Genomic DNA, 9,929 nt, shown 5'->3' on the forward strand with positions numbered 1-9,929 from the left:
TATTTTTAGTGTAGTTTTCATCTTTTGATTTTGTTATTTAACATTCAATTAGATACTAAAGACACGGAGATATACATTATTATTTTTTACATATTTTCGTATATATATATATATATATATATATATATGTCTAAGTATTTCGTGTAATAGTTCGTAAGAACTAAATAGGTATCTATATTGTATATAGCATTGCACCGGCCGGGAGCCGTGAGAAAGCAACGAAAGCATTGCGTGGCAGGTACCATTGAAACGATCAACGTGAGCCAATTTAATTTAATTTACCAAGGGCAGCGAGTTCAAAGCTACAAATGGAAATTGTGACGTTGATTATGAATACAATAATTCTCTTCATCAATATCACGTCAATTGTCATACATATTCTGCTATAATGTATTTATCCAACTGTTTTAAAACAGTTTAAATTAAACTACTACGTAGTGTATTACATTGTGGTATTGTTTCATAGAGGAATTTTCGATTTGATATTTCTATGATCCAACTAGAAGTGGTCAATGGGAACAAATCTTAATGTAATTTTGTAGTAAATACTAAGGCATTAATATCTATTAAAGAAAATACATTTAACTGTGTGCTCAAGTAAACCAAAGATATCTGGTAATTTCAGAAACCAACTCTGGAGTGAAGATGAAGAATCAATTGTATTGGATCCAGATAACGAGCTGTGGGGTGGGGTTTCTTTGATAAGCAACCTCATAATCAGGCCAAATGCTCCATGTGTGATGAACGGCTTAGGCGGGATGCACTGTACAAACATTTTAAAGAAAAACATTCTAAAATCTCCGAGGTAATTTATTTCTATTGATGTTACTTAAACTCACTCTCAGACGTAATCTTGACGTTCATCCACAGCAAAATATCAACATAAACATGAACTAGATGCTTGCGTTATTTAAAACTTATTAAAAGTAGAAATGTGGTTTCCACATTTTCATTGATAAAATCATGGAAACAACTAACAATGTTTCTCTCTTTTCCTTATATTTAATTAAATTGAAATCAAATCCAATTCCAAACATCTTGTTGAAATTAAGTCAAGTCAATCAATACGATTTTTTTGATTTATTTAAATTAATACATTATTTATTTTGGTATATATTCGATGCCTCTAAGGTTTTTAGAGTTTGTTTATTCTTCTTCATTGTAGTGCAACCTAGAGATGACGTTAAGTATATTGAACCGAATAAAAACCAAAGTAAGGACGATGTGGAAATTGAAATTTTGGAAAATATATCACAGGATTACTGAAAGGTATAAGTTCTGAATGTTAGTTTTAAGAATATTTTTCATATAAATTTAATTTCCTAAATAAATCTTCACAATTGTAGGGCGATGTGATACCAGTAATAAATGTAAACAAGAATAATAATAATTAAATTAAATAATACTAATTTCAATTTTTATTTAGTAAAACATTAAGTACATCTTGTATTCTATGTTAACTTTGAACTTTGTTGGCTTTATTTTTAGTGTATGTTACATATAGTTATGTATAATTTTTGTTAGCTGTAGGAATAATAGATAAATCTTCTGTTTAAATCTGTTTCAATCCGGTACAAAATTTCTAGGTGTACCTAGGGCAGCGAGTTCAAAGCTACAAATGGAAATTGTGACGTTGATGACATTGAATGAATGAATACAAAAATTAATTTACATCAGATATAGACAGAGAAGTGGGTGAAAGAAATAAGGAAATTGATCCGCCGGATATAGGACAAGAGGTAAGAATTACTTAATATTTGAACGAAATGCTTCCAGAGTGACCATATAAGGACACTATTGAGCAGAGAGCACGGATCTTTAATTGCTATAGTCCTGACATACTTTTCACTTCATCCACCTTCATGTCAATTAACATGCAGGCTCATCAGTTCTGGGAACGTTTTCCTTCCTCTTTTACTGACAAAGTCTACTCACCTGACCGACTTCATTATCCAGTTCCATTGTATATCCAGATTGTAAACCATTTCTCATTCATCCGTTCTATATGGCCAAATTACATAAGCATTTCATACGATGTACGTACGATGCCTCCAGTATCCTTCGACGTCTTATTAATTTTCTTCCGTTAGCGTAGTAATTTTTTTTCTCACAGTTGTTGCCTGGAAGAGATCGCTCGATAGCGATAAGGCCACCAGTTGCCCTCTTCATTCCATTATATCAACTGTGTTATATTTATTTATGCAATGAAGTGTTAATAAATAAATAAATACTAAATCAAAGATATTATTATTTAAATAGATTATAGTTCCAGTACTTTAATTTATATTATTGGAAGCATAGTTGACACAATGAAGATATGTTTAGATATGAGTTTACACATAATTTTTTTTTTCGAAGAGCGGGAAATCGAAAACTTCGGAACATACGTCACATGCCTACTCAAAACGGTCCCAGAGAATAAAATTAGCGCGAAACTTCAAATGAATATTGTCAATCTAATTATGACAGCTCGGTTACAGGCTCTGCAGATAAATGATTCACCGGTTTTGACAATTAACGAACCATAGATAATACAAATGTAGACGATAATCAGGTTATGCTTTGGGATAGTTAGAGAATATATTTTATTCAATTAATTTAGAGGAATAATTTTTATTCAACATTAAGTGTATATAACTTACCAAACCCAAAATCAGTGGTCCACAGCGAAAAAACACATTTTTGAACAATATTTTCGAAAAAGCAATAAGTAATACATAAACGGTAACTATTTATTTGTAGTTTTTCCTGTCCAAAGCAAAAATCAGTGTTTACATTGTAAAAGACGTTTTGTGTTTCCGTTTGTTCGACTATTCAGAGACGTTATTCCGAAATGTTCCTTACAACCGCTTGAAAATGGCTTGAAAATTATTATACTAAATAATCTTTAAAACGGCCTAGAAAAATATTATACTAAATAAAAATACTAAATCTAGAATACCATTTTTGGTGTGATGGAGACTCAGATACCATGGATTTGGCTGAAAAGCAGTAGCAATATTGTTTTTAAAATCAAATTTTAAAAATCCTATTAATTTCTTAAACTCCGAGTATAATTGTACCGAAAAACCCAATAACCAATTTTTATTCCGGATAGCGACCTCTATAGGGTAGCATAGAAATTCCATATTTACAAAAAAACTGGACTGGATAAACCCCAAAAATTGCTTCAATTAGTTTAATTGTAATCTTGAATTCTTCCTATGATATTACGATGTATTTTTATATTGATTATGAATATTAAAATATTCTAAAGTAAATACTCAATTTGTATACACGGATGTTTTATTAGAACAGATTTTTTTTAATGGTTAATTTGTCTATGGCAGGTTTTTTTTAACAAATGTACATGAATTAATCATTTTTACTACGCCTATCACATGAGCGCTGTTGTATTTTTCTGTGATAGTACTGACAACACGTCAAGTTTGTAAACTGTTAACATAGTTAGGTCTAAGCTGACGAGTTGGCACTGATCGAAAGAAAATACTTCAAAACTATATTTCTGTGTTTTACTTGAGTAAATTGTATTAATATTATATCGCTCTTAGACATTAAGGCTTTAAATTTATTATTGTTTAATATCCTACATAACCTTTACTTCATTTAATATCTCTGCAGAAGTAACTTGAGTTATTTCTATTTACACGAGATGTCACTGACCAAAAGAAATCTTGTTAAAAGGTGAAGCAATATACATATAGTATACATAGGACCCAGACCTAAAAGGATGTAGGGACACTGTTTTTTTTTTAAATTTATATTACTCGTTATAGTTGTAGTATTGGTGTTAAGTGTTTAGAAATGTTAAATAAAGTGTATTTTAATTTATTTGCTCTTTATTTCGACTGACCCTGACAGGATATTAAAAAAGGAACCTTTAGCCGTTTATAATCAACAATTACAATCACATGGCCATATTTCACGGTCTGGAGCCCTCGGGGCAACAAAGGACCGGAACCCCAAATTATTTTCCAAATGCAATGAAAAAAAAATCAGTCGAGTTATTCAATCAATAATTTATGGTGAAACCAAGTAGATTCTTGAAGTATTTAAAAAAAAATTAAATACAGATCTCTGTTAAGATAGTTGAACAATATTATAATGTTTGTACAAAGGTTAAGCGGAAAAAATATCAAAAGAAAAATTGTTTATTAGTCGGAGTGTAACAGTATTTTCGTAAAACCAAGAAGAAATACATAAACGAAACCTATTTATTAACAGTTCCACTAATCCAAAGCCAAAAACAGTTAATCTATTGTAAAACGCATTTAATAACAGTATTTTCGTAAAACCAAGGAGAAATACATAAACGAAACCTATTTATAAACAGTTTGACTAATCCAAAGCCAATAACAGTTAATCTATTGAAAAACGCATTTATTAACCGTATTTTCGTAAAACCAAGGAGAAACACGTAAACGGTAGCTATGTATAAATTAAAAGAGTGCAGATTAATTTGATGTTGAGCAATGGATCAATCTATTATAAGATATTATATTGTAATTGAGCACTTTAATCAAAATTAGACTCTCAACCTGAAGGTCGTAGACACCTTTAAAAATGTAATCACTTTCCATTACACGGCAGTGATCTATTACTTCTAGCCAGAAAGACTGCCTGTACATCTTTTGTCTACATTTTTAGCTGTCTTAATAAGGAAGGATGTTTTCAGTTCTGAATGATTTTATCCAGAAATTTCCCTCAAACTCAAACTTATTTTTTATTTTAATTCAAGTTAAGATATGTATCAATATCTCAAGCGAAGCGAGGCGTCATGGTTGTAGTGCATTTGCCTTGAACAAAACTTAGCGAGTAAAATGAATGACATGGAATTTTTTTCCCCTTGATTGAACTGGTAGAAAATTAACATCCTTGGTGTGACGTTCATAAGTCCTAAAAACGACAAAGGACCAGAACCAGAAGCACTTTAAGATGTTGTCATTGGAGAATCGTAGACAAATAATTGATATATCGTTTGCATTTAATTTTGCATTTATTATAATGTATATGTATATAATATACATTATAAAAAAATGTGTGTGTGTGTTTTAGCTACGACGCACGATTGGAGTTTACTCCTTACGAACGATAATTATGATATATATCGAATAGAAAAAAAGGGTAAATCAACGCATCTGCTAAAATGATAAGAGAAACAATAATTATTCGGATTATTTATGTTACTTCAATAAAGCGTATTACATAAAGTATGTTACAAAACAATATAAATAATAATAATAATAATAACAATAATAATTGTGTTCAATTTATACAAATCCAATTTTAGAGAGAGAATGAGATGGAATCATTCTTTTACACGTTCAATCCTACAGATATATATGTTTGTCTCTTTCTACGTAACGCCTCAACTTTTCGTGTTACACTTGATTTTACTCCTCATAAAATTTCCGTACCGGGCCTTATAACTCAAATCGTTTCTTAAGGAGTAAACTCCAAAAATGAAATACGTAATACAAAATAATTTTTATTTATTTTCTCCCAGTAAACAAATACTCAATTTTCTTTGAATTTCGAAATATGAACAGAACTGTGGTGCGGTAATTTGAATTTCGAATCACGTCCATTGCTTTGGTGTATTTTTCGAATTTCGAATGAATTGTACTTGATGTCAAAAATCTGCTCGAACCACGCCACGCACGTCTCAGTTGTGATTTCGCATAATGGAAATGCGGTTCGTATCAATATCTGTAACAAGAAGTATGTTAAAGTAATATATAATTATATTTATCTTTAAATAAATATATGATAAATAGATATATGAAATATTTTTATCAGCAAAAACGTTCTTTTATGCAAAACTGGACAAGAAGTAGGGGGTGCAGAGACAGCGCCGCCCATGGCAACTCAATGTATGGCTCCCATATATTAAAAAAATATTGAATTTGACGTTTTTGGGTTAAGTACTGACTTTATCCTGACCTTAAGTTTAATGCAGGCTTTTACCACGAATACTGTTCAGAGGAGTTGTTCGGATTAATACAAGCAGCTGAGTTTCATCATCGCACGTCCGTCGTTTCAAAACGGAGCGTTATTTAATGTTGTGGGCACCTCCTCTACGTGGAACCAGCTGCCCACTGCATCATTACCGAACCAATTCGACTTATTCTTAAAAGGCCGGCAACGCAAATGCGAGCCCTCTGGCAATGAGTGTCAATTGGCGGCGGTATCACTTAACATCAGTTGAGCCTCCTACCCGTTTGGAAGTATAGAAGTGAAAAGTGCTTGAGCATCGTTGTGATTTGAAAGTCGATGAAACGAAAAAGCGACAAATACATAAATTCATAAGATAAAACAGAAAGCTGTATTTAAAAAAATTACCTCAAATCTTCAACTGTATCCATTTGCGTGATCCCAGGTCGCCTTTGCTTTAATCACTCTCGATCAGAGTTCCATTTCTCTAAATTAATTGTTAAAATCCTGCGCAGTATCCCAAGAGCGGTTTTAGAAATTTTGATTTTAGTTTAAAGTGGAGGAAGAACGTTGGACTCCTGAGGGAGGGATGATCCTCGACCCGAATGGCAGGCCCTGATAGGTGAGATACAGAAACGAGATTTAGCGCGAACTACCGATAGAGAGTAGAATATTTAAGAGTGATATGTCTATAATGCTTAAGAGGAGAGTTATGAACTCATACTTTATTGCATGGCTAACATATGTATTTCAAACATGGAGATTTACAAATAAAACAATATAAATACATGTCAACGTGACATGGAAAGGAGCATTCTAAACATTAAAAAGGTAGACAAGATAAGACACATAAGAATAAGATCAGAGACCAAAGCAATGGATGCTCTAAGCCACGCCAAAAAACTGAAGTGGAAGTGGAAGTGGGCGGGTCATGTAGCGCGGCTTACAGATCACAGGTGGACGAAATTAGTAAATACATTTTGTTAACTGATTTTGGCCTTGGATTAGATAAACTGTTAATAAATGGCTATTTATGGCCACCGTTTACGTGTTTCTCCTTGGTTTAACGAAAATACTTAGCCAGAGGATGTGTTCACCTCACCCAGTGCGGTGAAATGGAATATTATAATTTATTTGTGTAAAAAAAAATTAATAATTCAAAAATTAAATCCTTTTTTTAACGCGATTTGTTTGACAGATGTAATGACGTGACGCATGCCGAAACTAAAATAAAAGAAATAATATCGCGAAGCCAACCAAATTAAAAATTAGTGCTAATGATCTATAAATCTCACATTTTTTGACTATTTAGTTTGGTCGGGTTCGCGATATTATCACTTGTTGTGTTTCGGAACGCGACATTGCTTGGACATCAGTGAATGCTTGTAATTTAATATGAACTTTATTGAAAATAAAGCAATAAAGTACAAATTAACGCTACATTTTATTTACAAAACGTTTGTATGGGAAAAAGAAAAGGGCTGTTTTAGGGTTTTTCGGAATTAAAAATTATTCGAATTTTTCTCGCCGTAATAACCATCCTAAGACTTCAACGAACATTTAAAAAAAAGAATTAGTACAATTGGTCCAGGCGTTGTAGAGTTATGCGCTTACCAACACATTTTGCGATTCATTTTTATAATATAGATATATACTTTATTAGACAAATACCTGCTATGTGAACTGATAAAGAGACTGAAAATTAATCTCAACATTAACTCATGTAAATTCCCCCCTCCCCCAGAATATGAAGATGCAGTTTAAACAGAGATTACCCCAGGGGGGTACCACACGTTTCCGCTGTGGAGAATCCCCCTCTGAGCGTCCATCATCGGAACAATCAGTATTCGGTGGTGGATGCACAGGCTGCCCTTCGTATTCTGGGGTGGGCAAAAACTGCTCAAAAAACTATAAGTTTCGATCTCGGGGCAAACGGAAGAATTTACCGAAGGCATCCCCTTCCACGCTCTCAGTGGACTTTACCAATGTTAGGGGGCTCAACTCTAATCTTAACGCGGTTCACTTTCACCTCGAAACTGCGAAGCCGGCCTTATTCTTCCTTACTGAGACTCAGATATCCTTCCCGGCTGATACTTCCTACCTCTCCTACCCGGGGTACAAATTGGAACATTCATTTGTGCCGCGGGCGGGAGTTTGCGTGTACGTCAGAGAGGATATCTGTTCTCGTCGCCTCGGGTCACTTGAAGGAAGGGACCTATCTAGCCTCTGGCTGCGCGTAGACTGCGATGACCATCCGCGATTCTACGCATGCCTGTATAGGTCCCATAGCGGAAATACCGAAACTGAGCGACTCATTGAGCACATCCAAATGGCTACAGATTCCCTGCTCGAAGGGGTTCCTACCGCTGAAATCGTGATACTTGGCGATTTTAACGCTCACCATGCCGATTGGCTCGGTTCGGAAACCACCGATCACGCGGGAAGATCCTTTCACGACTTTGCTTTAGCTTACGACCTGTCACAAATGGTCCCTGCGATTACGCGAATACCAGATGTGGATGGTCATAAACCCTCTTTGTTGGACCTTCTGCTGACCTCAAATCCGGAGACCTATCAAGTCTCTGTTGACCCGCCATTGGGTTCATCGGATCATTGTGTGGTCCGGAGTACTGTGCCTACTACGCGCCCTCCTCGGCCCCGTTTTTCGGGTTGTCGTCGTATTTGGCACTATCGGTCAGCAGATTGGGATGGGATGCGGTCTTTCTTTGCGTCCTACCCTTGGGGGCCTATGTGCTTTTCGTCGGTAGCTCCAGATTCCGTCGCTGCCTCTGTCGCCGAAGTGGTTCTGCAGGGCATGGAACTTTTTATTCCATTCTCTGCGGTGCCGATCGGTGGCAGGTCACAGCCCTGGTTTAAGCGTTCTTGCAAGGCGGCATCGCGTCGAAAGCGAGAATGCTTTAATGCATGGGCGGAGGCGGCGATATCTCGTGATGCCAATACCAGCGAACATAAAAAAGCATATAACTCAGCCTCCAGGTCCTTCAAACGGGAAATCGCTAAGGCAAAGTCAGAGCACATCGCCAGATTTGGCGAGAGATTGGCCCAACTCCCTTCTGGGACCTGAGCCTTCTGGTCTCTCGCCAAAGCTGTACAAGGGAATTTTTGTCAGCCATCGATACCACCGCTGCACAGAGAGGATGACTCGCTCGCCCACACTGCGAAGGAGAAGGCCGACCTCTTGCGCTGTCTCTTTACGTCCAACTCGACTTTGGATGACCGGGGGAGATCACCACCGGCGATTTCGCGGTGTGATAACTCAATGCCGGAAATCACATTCCAGCAACGTGCTGTTCGCAGAGCACTATCTTCCTTGGACATTCATAAGTCGAGCGGGCCGGATGGTATCCCTCCAATTGTGCTGCGTACTTGTGCTCCTGAGTTGGCTCCAGTCCTGACGCGCCTTTTCCGGTACCTGTACTCGCTCGGCACTGTCCCGAAGTGCTGGAAGACCGCTTCGATACATGCGATCCCTAAAAAAGGCGATCGCTCTGATCCGTCCAACTATCGCCCAATAGCTATAACCTCCTTGTTCTCCAAAATAATGGAATCCATTATTAATGGCCAGCTCTTGAGGTATCTAGAGGGCCACCAGCTGATTAGCGATTATCAGTACGGCTTTCGTCGTGGTCGTTCGGCTCGTTTGGTGACCTTCTAGTATACCTTACTCATAGATGGGCAGAGGCAATTGAGTCCAAGGGGGAGGCACTAGCGGTTAGTTTGGATATAGCGAAAGCCTTCGATCGGGTGTGGCACAAAGCACTGCTCTCGAAGCTTCCAGCCTACGGGCTTCCTGAGAAATTATGCGACTGGATCTCCAGCTTTCTAGCCGATCGGAGCATCAAGGTCGTCGTCAACGGAGCATGTTCCGACCTTAAACCCGTGAATGCTGGGGTCCCACAAGGCTGTGTTCTGTCCCCGACCCTGTTTCTTCTGCATATCAATGACATGTTGCAACTTAGCAACATTCATTGCTA

The 9,929-nt window shown here is 36.5% G+C and overlaps 1 long non-coding RNA gene across 2 annotated transcripts; it reads right to left on the bottom strand.

The window, feature by feature from the left end:
* Nucleotides 1-5,475: 5,475 nt before the first annotated feature.
* On the bottom strand, nt 5,476-6,619 carry LOC123718322. Of its 2 annotated transcripts, none has more exons than XR_006754998.1 (2): nt 6,343-6,619; nt 5,476-5,709 (listed from the first exon to the last, which is right to left on the bottom strand). It is a non-coding gene; the product is annotated as an uncharacterized LOC123718322 (long non-coding RNA). The 2 variants fall into 2 exon arrangements; XR_006754999.1 differs by lacking the exon at nt 6,343-6,619 and adding an exon at nt 5,944-6,151.
* Between the last annotated feature and the right edge of the window lie 3,310 nt (nt 6,620-9,929).

This window comes from Pieris brassicae, chromosome W (assembly GCF_905147105.1).
Source record: "Pieris brassicae chromosome W, ilPieBrab1.1, whole genome shotgun sequence".
Lineage (NCBI taxonomy): Eukaryota > Metazoa > Arthropoda > Insecta > Lepidoptera > Pieridae > Pieris > Pieris brassicae.